This window comes from Apus apus, chromosome 5 (genome assembly GCF_020740795.1).
Source record: "Apus apus isolate bApuApu2 chromosome 5, bApuApu2.pri.cur, whole genome shotgun sequence".
Classification (NCBI taxonomy): domain Eukaryota; kingdom Metazoa; phylum Chordata; class Aves; order Apodiformes; family Apodidae; genus Apus; species Apus apus.
In genome coordinates, this window is record NC_067286.1 from 39,157,338 (window position 1) to 39,172,039 (window position 14,702).

The 14,702-nt window shown below is 42.4% G+C and overlaps 1 long non-coding RNA gene across 1 annotated transcript in view; it reads right to left on the reverse strand.

Moving 5' to 3' along the window:
* Window positions 1–991: 991 nt before the first annotated feature.
* LOC127385874 (uncharacterized) overlaps window positions 992–14,702 on the reverse strand; it is a 150,568-nt gene continuing 136,857 nt past the window's right edge. Inside the window, exons 2-3 of the long non-coding RNA XR_007889765.1 lie at window positions 1,979–2,130; window positions 992–1,532 (exon numbers count right to left, since the gene is read on the reverse strand). This is a non-coding gene — a long non-coding RNA (uncharacterized LOC127385874). The remainder of the gene's footprint in view (window positions 1,533–1,978; window positions 2,131–14,702) is intronic.

Below are 14,702 nucleotides of genomic sequence, written 5' to 3' on the forward strand. Positions count from 1 at the left end.
GGATTCATAGAATCATAGAATCATTAAGGTTGGAAGGGACCCTAAAGATGATCAAGTTCCAACCCCCCTGCCATAAGCAGGGAACCCTACCATTAGATCAGGTTGTACAAAACCTCGTCCAACCTGGCCTTAAAATCTTCCAGGGATGGGGCATCAACAACCTCCCTGGACAACCCATTCCAGTTCCTCACCACCCTTATAGTGAAGAATTTCTTCCTAATATCTAACCTAAATCTCCCCTCTCTCAGTTTAAAACCATTACCTCTTGTCCTATCACTATCTTCTCTGATGAAAAGCCCCTCCCCAACTTTCCTGTAGGCCCCTTTCAAGTACTGGAAGGCTGCTATAAGGTCTCCCTGGAGCCTTCTCTTCTCTGCACTGAACAGCCCCAGCTCCCTCAGCCTGTCTTCATAGCAGAGGTGCTCCAGGCCTTTGATTGTCTTGGTGGCCCTTCTCTGGACCCTCTCCAACAGGTCTGTATCTTTCTTGTGCTGAGGGCCCCAGAACTGTACACAGTATTATGGTTCTGTGCCAGAATCAAGTGTTTGTAGACCCTAAACATCTACCCTTTTTATCAAGTGTAATGCTGCCACTTGGATAAGTCAAGGGCTGACAGGGATATCTTCTGACTGTAGCTGAAGTTGGTCATTTTAGTTCTATTTTTCTTCATGTGAGAATTTGAAATTATGAGTTAGGCAGATCTGCACCAGAAAAAGCCATTTTAGAGAAACAGAGATGTCTCAGAAAGCTGAGTCCACAGCCCCACTTGCAGAGTGATGTTCACCAAGTGGTAAGTACTTTTATTCCACACGCATCGACATCATGTCATCCTCAGGAGGGCATCTGCTGCCCTTTTTTGGCAGGTCAGCTTTTGTAGTGGACAGTGTGCTTGTTCCCTTGAAGAATACTGAGGTTTTCACATCTACCACTTGCAGTAGAAGCCAAATGTATTACTTTTCCATGTGAAGATAAAACACCAGGAGAAACAAGCCCCAAGTATAATGATTTTATTTGTTTTTATTTATGGGTGCTATTTTACTTCATCTGTTTGCCCCTGGTTTTTGTGGGAAGCATGATGATGATGAAGATGATGATGAAGGTGTGTGATAAAAATCGTGATTGCTTAGGTTAGAAACTCTTCCCCCATGCAGACAGGTTGCACCCGGCAATAGTCTCCACATCATTATACCGGAATGAGTTTGTAACCTAAGCAATCATGATCTCTATCACTCACCAAGGAAGGGTAAATTCTTGCCTAGCCCACAGGCACTCTGCAAGAGCTCTCTCATTTCCCTTAGGGGTACCAAACCCAAGTGGAGAGATGCTGAGCTGTGATTGCAATAACTCCACAGCAAAGTCATCAGCTTGTTGACACAAGAGGCAAAGCAGTTCTCGATATATAGTGTCTTGCACCAGGACCAGGCAGAGGAATCGCACAGCCACAGCAGGGCCAGACATCAACGCTTCTGGGGTACTTTGTGTGACCCCTCCACAGCTCTCCAAGCAAAGCTATGGTAGCACGTACAAAATACCTGCGTTGCACAGATTGCAAATAAAGAATGAAGGTGTGAAATAAATCTATTCACAATGTCACTCGCACCTTTGAACATGCACTTGGTTTGTTTACACTGCTGTGTATCACTGGCATGAAAGGTGTCACCACATTTTAATTAAAAAGCTTACATCACTTAATCATATATGAGCTATTTACATCTGCCATGTAAAGCTCTGTTTATCTTTACACTATAAAACCTTTTGTTTTCCCTTCTAAATTTAATTCTATATTTTCTTATTTTCCATTCTAGAATCTTATTTTCAAAATGCTTCTGAGTCCTATGTATCATCTGTTGCTTACACTTGCCTCCATGGTATGTACTGTAGTTCATTAAACCAAAACAGGACATTTCCATGCTGGGAGAATGATTTTCAGGACATTTGTTTTAGAGGACAAGAACAATTGTTAGTAAAGCCTGCATACCTTTTTAGATTATAATGTTTGGGATTATTTGAAGTACAGTTTACGGATGAACTGCTTCACACTTTTTAGAGCAGAGAGTTTTAAACATTTTGAGACTTGTCTTCAGATTTTTCCTTTTGGAAAGCCAGGCCACTTGAGTTCCAAGAGCTGAACTGCAAAGGGAAGAGGGGAAGAGTATTCTTTATATCCTTGAGAAACTGAAAAATAATATTTTTAATATCTCGCAATGTGATGAAGAGCTGACATCCATGATCTAGTTAGACACTAAGTGAAGCCCTACCTACAGATGGAAGTTTTCTGACAATGTCAGTATGGCCATACTAACCCCTCTTGCTGAGGAGCAGGCAGTGTTGGTACGGGGATGACACAGCACCACTAGCACACCTTGCCGTGGCTGCTTCATAGGTCACTAAACCCACCTGCTTTTCCCACCCTTCTGCTGGAAGTTTCCACCTCTTCTCTGCAGGGCTGACAGAAGGAAACACATGGTTTTGCCTCAGCCACTTCAAAAGTGCAAAGTCCAGAGCCTTAAACCTACCTTCACTGAGGGCTTAGTTTTGCACAGAAGCAGCTCAGATACTGGCACCTGTGCCATTCCTATTCCTGCTGTGGCAGCAGAAACTCCTGGGAGAGCACCAAAGCACTCATGTTTTGGTGTGATGTCTTCTCCAACTACAATAGCAAAGACTTGCCAGAGTTCCTTTGTCAGCACCCTTAATATCATCATGTCACACTGAAAGCAGGTGTGAGGGCAAAGGTACATGTCATGGCTTGAGCTGATCTAGCAACTTCTTCAGTGCCTTTTTCCCCCACACCTCCTTTTTTGCACTTGCTTTGGCACACCTTGCACTTCTCCACAACTGATCCCATTTGCTCAGGTGCAGAAATGCAATCCCAAGCAAGGCAATAAAGAGTCACTGTCTGCCAGGGCAGGGAGTTGAATTGTCTAAGAGCAGATCCCATGAGAGCCACTGGAGAGATGGAAACCATCAGGACTGGCAAGGCTGAAGTTCTGATAGCTCAGCCCTGCTAATACCTGTCCTTCACTGCCACAGTGATCTGGCTTGCACAAGGGTTCAAAGTCAGGTAAAGTGGTAAAACTTCAAGGCAGGCTTTTGTTCAGCTTCACATCTGCTAAGGATTGCCTTGTTTGTAGTAGTGTGTGAACACGTGTTAACTGGGACACCAGTGTCTTCCAATACCCAGTCTTGGGAAAAAACACTGCTGTAAATGTTCACATTAAGGGTGCTCAGCTAGCATCAGCAACAATTGAGTGTGTTCTGAAGTTTTTCTAAAGCTTTCTAGGTGTAAAAACGGCCCTTTGGGAAGTGAGATTCTCAGCTTCCGGTGGGATTAAATGCCCCTATCTTGTTCTGGCAGTCCCTGAGATATGCTGAAATTTAAACTTGCAGCTTTTACTGGCCTGTTGTGCATCCCCTCTGGAGGAATGGATGTTTGTGGCATGCTGTCAGCTGTGTGAAGAGCTGTGGGCTGTTCAAAACTGCCCAGCAGGGAGTTAGCAAGAGAGCAGACTGCAAGTGAGGCAGTCAAAGAAATGGAATTAATGCACCGTCTGACAATATAGCACAGTTCATTTATGGCTATCAACTATCATACTATTAAGAAGCTGAAAGAAAGTGTGGCTATGAGGAAAAAAAAGGCAATTACTTATACTTTTGTTAAGTAAAAAGAGAAGTTCATCTTTGTATGTAAATAGCTCAAACAGGGGAAAGCAGTAAACTTTGCTCGTATAATATTTTTGTAAAACAAGGATTCAATTATTTTTAAATTGTTAACATCTTTTTAGGACTCTGACTATACAAACAGATGCTCCTTATGTATTTCCATGCTTTTGAGAGGTTTATCTTCCCTTTCTGATTTTGAGTGATAAAAACTACATCTAGGGAAAGTGCTTACATTTGAAATGAAATAGAAAGTTACTATTAGTAGCATTATGATTACCTTAAAACTGATTTCTTTTTAAAATCAATATTCCTCCCCAGAAACCATTTATTTTGCTACAAAATATATCTCAGTGTTTCTGGGATTAAGCAGAAAAACCTGGTGAGAGAGAAAGAACCTGCCCAAAATGATGCAATGTAATAAAATAGAGAATCTGCCCAGGAAAAGATTAATCCACTGATCAGAAGACTAGAGCCATTGCAGAGTTAGTTGCACTGCAAATATTTCAAGTCTGAAAGCCTTCAGAAACATAAATTTTACCAGATCAGAAATCAAAGTTCTCAACATTAAAGAGATTTCTACTGAAAGGACCAGGCTTTGAAATCTTTCCTATGACTTTTCTTTCTCAAAGACATAAAGTGGTCATTTAACTTCAATAAAGAAGATAAAGACAAGAGCCAGAAAGCTAGAAATAAAACGTTTAAAATATCTACCCTACTGGTTTGCAGTTTAGTTTTCACACTTCTAGCTCTCCTGCAGCTTCCAAGGAAAACATAGAATAAGTATAGGACATAAACAGCAATTCCCTTTCACAAAAAATGAAAGGGGGGTGGACAATTTTAGGAATAAGACTTTCATTTTTCCAGTTCTATTATTCAATGAATAACCAATAGATTACTGTCTGGATTTTATAACTAAAGCCTCCACTCTGCAATTGTTAGTACAGGCAAACTTCATTTCTGGGAAATCTCTAGCTGGCAGTAAAAATTACAGTTGGCTTCCAGCAGGTACTGTTGTGCTGAAATGCCAGTAAGATAGTGGAGTTGTCTGTGTTGGGTTTTTTGGGGGGTTTGGTGGGGTTTTGTTTTTGGTTTTAAGCTGCTGAAACAGGGAACAGCAAAATACATTCTAAATGAAGAAAAATCAGAATTCTGATTCTTATAAATAATGTGGTACCTCTGCCTACCTATATACTTATCTGTATCATTAATATTTTTGATACATTAATGAAAATATGACATACGGTTTACTATGTATTTTTTCAATTTTATTAAAAATATAGTTGTAATTTTTTGCATAAAGATCACAATAAAACATTTTGGATTTGGGTTTCTCTGATAAAAAATGAATACAAATGTAAGGTTTTTCTGTATTCTGAGTTTGATGATTAGAAACAGATATTCATAGACTTGGACATCTTTTTGCATACATAATTACTAGAGCTGTTCTCCTAAGCATGCAAAATTGATCACTTACCATATCTAATGAAAGCAATTTTTCTCCTAATGCAGAACTATGAAAGTACTGTTCCCTAAATTATCTTCCCAATGGCTTTTTAATAAAACTTGTATCAAAGACTTGCTTTCCTCCCTTAAATTAATGTTTCTAGTTGTCGTGGTTTGGGCCCAACATGACCACAAAGGAACATCCCCATGGCTGCTCACTCAGCTACCCCCCCAACACACCCACACTCTGGGATGAGGAGGACAAAGCTCATGGGTCGAGACAAAGGACAAGGAGGGTTCTTCACTGATTAAGGTCCCAGGCAAAGCAGACTCAACTTGGGGAAAAATTAATATAATTTCACACTAATCAAACACACACAGGACACAGACAACACAAAGAGCAGGGCTTGCATATGTTACCCCACCCCTCCCTTCTTCCTGGGCTCAAATCACCTTGTTCCCTGTTTCTCTCCCTCCTTCCCCCCAGCGGCACAGGGGGACAGGGGATGGGGTTTAGAGTAAGTTCACAGGCTGGTGGTTCCTGCTGCTCCTTCCTCCTCAGGAAGGATTCCTTACAGTCCTTCCCTGCTTCCCCACGGGGTCTCTCCCATGGGAGAGAGTCCTCCACGAACCTCTCCTTCATGAGTCCTTCCCACGAGGTCCAGAGCTGCTCCAGCATGGGCTTCTCACAGAGTCAGAGGCTGCTTTGGGAACAGCCAACTCCCCTGGTGCTAGGGTCGTCCAAAGCTGCATATTCAGAGTCCACTGGCAGCAAATCCACTGGCCACAAAATCCAAGCCCACTGGCCAAGTTCACCCCTCCTGGTGTGTTCTAGGGAATGTTCCACCATGTTCCTCCATGAGTGCAGGGGGACAGCCTGCCATGTAGCCATGGGTTGCAGGGAAGTTTCTGCTAGGGCACCTTCTTCCCCTTCTTCCTTACCAACCACTAGCAGCTCTCCTTACCCAGCAGAGTTCTTCTCCACTAAGTACTTCTCTCCTCAGGTGTTATCTCAGTTCTTTCATATGTTAATCACTGAGGCCCATCTACTGTCCCACTAATGGCCCTTTGGCTGGGTTTGGAGCAGGGGGAGCTTCTCAGCTTCTTACCAGAGCCACTCCTGTGGCCCTTCCCCTGCTACCAAAAAACCCACCAAACCAGAACACTAATAAAATTTATTTGGTTTGTAAGGTGTTTGCCAGATGTTATTCTGATCAAGTACTGCCTAAGTATTACTTTGGCTGCATAAAATGTAAAATATATGTTCATATCAAGTTATGCAATTAATACTTTCCAGATACAAATAGTTCTAGTGCCAGTCTTAAAACTGCTGTCAGTTTGTCCTGTACACAATCCCAAACACCCTCATGGCAGGACATGGACTTTGTTCAATTTAGAATGTGACTTGGGTTTTTTTTGGTAAATACATTTTAATTAAGATCTTAGCACTCATGCAGTTCCAGGAATATTGTTGGTGTCTACCTCTTGTTCACACATTTGATTTTCTGATATGCAATTTTTTTTTACTTTTAATCTTTTTCTACATCAAGAGCTGATCACAAGTTTTCATCCACATAACAGCAACAAAAATCAATGTTATTAAGTGATTATCATAAGTTAAAAGCTAACAGCGGAATCCACAGTAGCTATCAATCACCCTCGAAGTTTTCAGCGCTGGTTGGGCAAATGCTACAATATTCCTCTTAAACCTCGAAGTCCTTCTCCTGCTGTTTAAATAGATACAGTGGTACCGTCTCTGACACTGGGCTCTTTGCTGGCCAAACAATGTCATCTTTCACACACCATACGCACCTCAGCAAAAGATACCCACTGCTTGTAATTAAAATCTCTTTTCAAACATACTTTGCTGTTTCCACCTAGCCAGTAATAGCTTTTCACAGCAAACCCTTCAGAAGGCAGTGCAGAAAGGAAAATCCAAGACTTCATCTTGAATGTAGAAAAAAAAAAAAAAGACTCTTAAAGGAATTTTAAAGTATTCTGGGAAAAAAAGAGATAATGTCAATATCTTTTCTCATAAGTGTTGACATTATTTTTTTATTTTGGTTTACAGTGTCCTATGGGAAAAAGAATCTGTGTGTTGCAGACACAATATGGTGATTTAATGGCAAGATAATAGTTTTCAAAGGGAAAAAGACCTTGTGGAATGACTGTCTTGCCTAACTAGTTATAAAAGCAGAAATAATGTAAAATATTATAACCAAAGGAGGTCACTACTTTTTTGAAATGCTGATTCTTAAATTTATTATTTTCTACACTTTTAAACACTCACTTTGTAGATAGGCAGATTTTCCTACAACTCATCTTGTGGCCAAAGCAAGATTCATTCTCACAGTGGATTAATTGATTTTCATCGTCTGTCCACAGAGGCTTGGTATTAGTTCTTGCACTGTCTGGCATGTTAGCATGTCAGGATGCTGGTATGTCCAAATAAAACCCCTAGACATGGTGACCACAATCTGCTTTTGAAGAGGGACATTTTTGTCCCGCAACAAAAGCTTTTCTTCATGAGGAATCTTTCAAGCTGCCTTTCCTGCACACAAATTGCAGCAATTAGGCTCAGTTCAAAATGTCATTCTTACTTCATAAACAGATCAATCTCACTTTGCAGTTCCTTCACTGCATTTCTGGGGATTTACAAGTCAGATGGTAAGCAGCTGTTTACTGCCAAAAACCCAGTGGAGGTTCAGTAGCAACCGCAGGGGAGGTCAGGCAAGCCTGGAGATCACAGAGCAACACCACTTCTGGGAAAGAGGGTGCCCAAACCAAACGGAAGCAGCTCATATCTGCAAGACTTACCTTTGACTTAAGTTAATTTTTGCAGATACCAGGTTATTGCCATATACAGAGATTGGAGCAGCTAGGCACACATTTAAGGCTTTACGAGAATAGGAAGTGAGCCTCTACATAATACATTCTTTAGCAATGTCCAGAGAAAAATATTGGTGTTTTTATGGGTGTATGGAAGGAAGAGAAAAACACTCAGAGAACACCCATGACTAAGCTTGTCTCCCCATTGTCTGGTGGTGAATGGAAACTTCATCTGGGCTCTTATCTGCACTGCTGTGCTCTGCATGGTTCAACGCTATGACGTGAGTTATAGAAAAATACAACCTTAAAATTGTTCATTTTCTCTCTTCCCTAAGGAAGAAAAACTTGTTTATGTTTTGCAAACAAAGATTTTAGCAAGTGACCACACCCTCGCTTAACTAGGAATTATTACATGATTATGCCTTCTGGCTTGGGGATGAGGAATCACCTGAAGAGATCTGTACCACGTTGCGTTGTAATTTGAGAAGCTGATTACACCGATTTTTTTAGGCTGGCTCTAGGTACGAGTCTATCCTGGGGGCCCAGGACTCTGTTCTTAAGGCTATGTTATATCCCAGGAGCTACTCTGCCTTCTAAATGTAAAAACAAACTGTCTAAAGAAAAGGCCATTAAAATCTTGCATGTGACCTCAGTAAAGTCTCGACAAAGAAAAGATGCATATTTATTCTGGCAGCGTTGTCACTTTTCTAGAAGCCATAATCTCAATATATTATAATATATTGATCACAGAGTGTATTGATTCATGTTCATTTTTTCCTCAGCATTTCTGTTAAAAACTCCCATGCCTTTTCCATGAAAGAAGGAAAAGACAAATTGGTATTTTAAATATCATCTTATAAGTAAGCTGCTATTTCAGCAACAAGCTGTCTGAGCATATGTGTATGATTAAATATGTGACCAGAAGTAATTACAGCATTGGTGGTAAGGATAGGCTGATTTTAGAGAGAAAAGCGGGTCATCTCATTAACATGTTTCATACCAACAACATACATTTTAGCGCAGACAAAAGTAAACTAAGAAGCACTAAGAAGCAAAGAACATAGATAAGATCGAGGTCTCTCCATGTGTGTATATTTAGATGTATAATAGCTAATCTGTATATTTTTTGTGCTTTGGGATCAGTGCTTTTCAACATCAAGGAAAATAAATTTGCTCTGCAGACCCATGGCTGAGACAGCGACGCAATCATGACAGAAGTGTTGGCACAGGAATTATGCCATGAGAATTTACTTTCTAGTAGGGACATGTCTGCACTGTGCCCATATCTACCTGGCACTGACATGTCTTCTCACATTCAACAGTCATAGAATCATAGAATCGTAGAATGGTTAAAGTTGGAAAGGACCTTAAAGATCATCAGATACCAACCTCCCTGCTATGAGCAGGGACACCTCACACTAGACCAGGCTGCACAAGGCCTCATCCAAACTGTCCTTCAGCACCTCCAGGGAGGGGGCATCCACAACCACCCTAGGCAATCCATTCCAGCACCTTACTAGCCTCATGGTGAAGAATTTCTTCCTGATGTCTAAACCAAATCTACCCTCTTTCCATTTAAAATCATTGCCCCTTGTCCTATCACTACCGTGTCTGATGAAAAGCCCCTCCCCAGCTTTCCTGTGGGCTCTTTCAGGTACTGGAAGGCCACTATAAGATCTCCCCAGAGATTTCTTCTCCAGGCTGAACAGCCCCAACTCTCTCAGCCTATATTCATAGCAGAGGTGCTCCAGGCCTTTGATCATCTCTGTGGCCCTTCTCTGGACCCTCTCCTACAGCTCCATGTCTTTCTTGTGCTGAGGGCACGAGAACTGTGCACAGTACTCCAGGTGGGGTCCCACCAGAGCAGAGCAGAGGGGCAGAATCACCTCCCTGGCCCTGCTGGCCACACTTCTTTTGATGCAGCCCAGGATGCAGTTGCCCTCTGGGCTCCAGTGCACACTGGCAGCTCATGTCGAGCTTCTCATCAACTACCACCCCAAGTCCTTCTCCTCAGGACTGCTCTCCAGCCATTTTCCCCAAGCCTGTATTTGTGCCCGGGGTTGCGCTGACCCAGGTGCAAGACCTTGCACTTGGCCTTGTTGAACTTCATGAGGTTGGCGTTGGCCCCACCTCTCCATCCTGTGAAGGTCCCTCTGGATGGCATCCCTTCCCTCTTGGGTGTCAACCACACCACACAGCTTGGTATCATCAGCAAACCTGCTGAGGATACACTCAATCCCACTGTCCAACAAAGCAGTCCCTATGATATTAAAAGACACTTCATATTATAAACTGCTATACTCACACTTCTATTCCCTGTCAATGAACATGAATTACGTGGCCAGTAAGGTACAGAAAGGAAACCGTGGACTGTCTTGGATGGAGAGTTAAAGAACAAAGTATAATGAATTGTCTGAAAGCCCAATGTTGGTCCAGGTCCAAGCCTAACACAGAGCCTAAAACCTCATTCAGATGTCTGTATTTTTATTACTGCACAAGAAACAAAACTCAGCTAAACACTGGATACTCACACTAACCTCTGTCAAATTTTGTATGGTATCAAATGTGATACACACATATAAGTAAAATAGGGAAAAGACATCTAAGCTTATAGAAAGGAAATTACATTATTTCCCAGCTAATATATGTGTCTAGAATCATAGAACCTTTTTGGTTGGAAAAGACTTTTAAGATTATGAAGTCCAACTGTTAACTTAGTCCTGCCAAGTCCACCACTAAACTATGTCCCTAAGCACCACTTCTATCCATCCTTTAAATACCCCCAGGGACAGTGACTTCACCACTTCCCTGGGCAGCCTGTTCCAGTTCTTGACAACACTTTCGGTGAAGAAGTGAAGACATTTTTCCTAATATCTAATCTAAACCTCCCCTGGCAGAACTTGAGGCCATTTCCTCTTTTTCTATTGCTTGTTACTTGGGAGAAGAGACCAATCCCCACCTCACTACAACCTCCTTTCAGGCAGTTGTAGAGAGCTGTAAGGTCCTTTTCTCCAGGCTAAACAACCCCAGCTCCCTCGGACACTCCTCGCAAGGCTTGTACTCTAGATACTTCATCAGCTTCACTGCTTTTCTTTGGAGAAACTCCGACACCTCCATGTCCTTCCTGTAGTGAGTGGCCCAAAACTGAACACAGTACTTGAGGTACAGCCTCACCGGTGCTGAGTACAGGGGGATGATCACTTCCGTATTCCTGCTGACCACACTAATTGTGATACAAGCCTGAATGCTATTGGCCTTCTGGGTCTCCTGGACATACTGCTTGCTCATATTTAGCCAGCTGTCAACCAACACCCCTGGGTCCTTTTCCACCAGGCAGTTTTCCAGACACTCTTCCCTAAGCCTGTAGAGTTGCATGGGGTTGTTGAGACCCAAGTGCAGGACTCAGCACTTAGTCTTGTTGAACCTCATACAACTGGCCTCAGCCCATCGATCCAACCTTTCCAGGTCCCTCTGCAGAGCCCTCCTACCCTCAAGCAGATCAACACTCCTGCCCAGCATGGTGTTATCTGCAAACTTACTGAGAGTGCACTTGATCTCCTCATCCAGATCATTGATAAAGATATTAAAGAGAATTGGCCCCAGTAATGAGCCCTGGGGAACACCAAATGTGACCAGCCGCCAACTGGATTTAGCTTCATTCACCACAACTCTTTGGGACCAGCCTTCCAGCCAGTTTTTTAACCAGCAAAGCTTACATCCATCCAAGCTGTGAGCAGCCAGTTTCTCCAGGGGAATGCTGAGGGAAACAGTGTTAAAAGTATCTACTAAAGTCCAGGTAGACAACATCCACAGCCTTTCCCTCATCCACTAAGCAGGTCACCTTGTCATAGGAGATCAGGTTCATCAAGCAGGACATGCCTTTCATAAACCCATACTGACTGGGCCTGATCACCTGGTTGTTCTGTACATGCCATGTGATGGCATCAAGACGATCTGCTCCAATAACCTTCCCCAGTACTGAGGTCAGGCTGACAGGTCAGTAGTTTCCCAGATCCTCCTTCCAGCCCTTCTTATAGATGGGTATCACATTTACTAACCTTCAGTCAACTGGATCCTCCTTGGTTACCCAGAACTGGTTATAAATAATGGAAAGTGGTTTGGTGAGCATGTCTGCCAGCTCCCTCAGTACCCTTGGGTGGATTCCATCTGGCCCCAATGACTTCTGTGTATCTAGAGCTAGATTTATTTTTTTCTAATTTTTTTTTCTTTTTCCTGCTATAAACTCAGTCATAGATACATAAACTTGACTTTGCCTTGTGTGTGTATCAGAAACAATTTTTTGTGTATCAAAACCTTTTTTGTTCATACACAGACTTGAGCAGAGGATTGTGCCCTGCAGACTTCAGGTTATGCTCTGCCTATCTTGCCTTGTAATAGAAGAACTCATTATGACAGTATTTATTTAGGGGATAGGAAGCAGTGGCAAAGTCTACAGTATAATGTTGTGGTGCTCTAAGGAGCTTGCCAGGGCCACTGAGGGTCACCTCTGATCTCCCAGTGCAGACACATGATGATGAGCAACTACTGGAGAGGCAGAGTTGAGGAAGTAGCCAGAGTTGAGGAAGGAGCCAGAGAGGTCACTTGGCAGAAGCCTGTACAAACGCACTGGAAGTAGCCACACTCAGTCCCCTGCCTTATAGCCAGACTAACCTGTTTACATTCATGTACTTAAAGGCAGTATTTTACAGGATGCTTAACACTTTGCCAGCACAGCATAGAGGAAGAAAATTAATGTGACAAGAAAGGAAAATGCTCCTTATATTATCCCACCAGTCCTTCTCAGAAGGCTGTAAAAGATATCGACTGCATATTTTCCCAGCTTGTCTCCTGCCACTTAGGGATTCCTCTTGAAAGATATTCCCTCAAGAATTCTGTCTGGAGTAGTTTAGCATCCTTCATTAAGTATTTCCTCTGCTTACCCTTCCCTATCCTTTTACTTCAGTATTCCCAGGAGAAGTTTTACAAGATGCTGTTCTTCCACAGTAGATGAAAAAAATAATCAGCACCCAAGGCCTTAAAAAGAGTGTTTGCTTCTAGACTTTAATTAAGGTTTAAATATAAGTTTTTAAGTGGGGAAATGAAAGGACTAGGAACAATTATCAGTTCTTTGCTTTTTTCAGTTAATTTGTGACCTCAAGGAGCAAATTTCTGCAATATCTTTCTACACCTCTGCAGAATTACTGGTGAATGTTTGTGCCATGAGGTGGGGGGTACTGGGGGCAGGGGGGAAAGAGTGGCAGGTGTGTATTTTGTGAGCTATGTCCAGAGGCCAACAAAACATCAGAAGCAGGAAATCCTGTGGTCTCAGCTGTCAACAAATTAGGATGGTATACCTGGGAAAGCATCCCTTCAGAATTATCTTACTGTTATGGACTTTCCTGATGCATCTACTGCTGTCACAAGTAAGATGGCAAGTATCTGGTCATTCTTCTGGGAAAAGCAAAGAATTCATGAACAACATGCAGCTGGATGCAATCCAGGCAATGAAACACAAGATAGAACTACTGGAAGCAACTGTAGGAATAGGTGGCAACCACAGGAAATATAGCCTCTGAGTTACAGAGCTGCAGGCATGCAAGCCATTGCCACAGCTTCAGGTACATCACGCTCCATCAAGCCTGTCTTCCTCCTATGGAGCTCTCAATTGACTTCATCATCTCACAACAATACCTTGTTAATAAAGTTCAAGTGTTTTGTAAATCAATGTCTTTTTATTGTAAGTGATAACCATAACAATAGACAGGAGATGAACAATAGAGACGGTAGAGATAAGCACCAGGGTGCAGCCTTACAATCCCTTAGAGAAGGAACTACTACATCATGATCACCTACTCTCAAAAATAAGTTAGTACTGCATTCCCCATCCCCACCCAAAATGGTAGTACTCCCACATGCTAGAAGTGAACTCCACAAATTTTATTTACCAAAAACCAAAGAGGAGAGATATTCTACATATAGTTTTTTTGTTAACCTTAAGCCATATTATAAGATGCTTCCACTTGCCTATCGGCTTTCTACAGCCCTGCTCCACACCCTCTGCGGCTATCTGCCACTCCTTGCCTCCTCAAGCAGGAGGAGCACTGCATTTTATCAGCCTGGAAAAGGAGGGACATGCAGGGAGAGCTAGTATCTTGATTAGCATCATGAATATCAACTAGGTGACTGGGGAAGGGGTAAGTCCTTACTAACAGCTTTGTCAAATGTTTCCTGAATCACCTGAATGCTCTTCTCCAGCCCTGGCTGATGGTACTGAGGCATCCCTAAGGACCTGCTACAACATAGGAGTTACTAGCTTCCAGTTATCTCCCTTGCAGGTGGGTGAGGATGACAGAAAAAATAGTACTGATCAGTTAGGAACTTGGAATGAGCACATGTGTGGAATATAGTCGCCTTGTACGTTTTCTCACTGAAGTCCAGAGCTCCAAGGACAAGATGCACCCTGAGGTTTTAGCTTCATTGCTGACCAGTATAACAACCAGATTCAGCAAATTGGACAAGCAGTTACACTTAATTCCTCTCACATATGTTCTCCACCCTTGGGCATAGGCACTTCCAGCATTTTTCCCATTGCCGCAGGATATATCCTGACCAATCAGAAAGGGCTTAATTACTCAGTCCTCATCCATGATAGGCTCAGGAATGAGACAGCCTAATAAATTAACAGTTTAAACAGAGCAAAAGCCAGTGTTTGAATTTCAGGTCCCACTATTATGATAAGAGCTGGTATGCTGCCAGGGCTCCAAGAA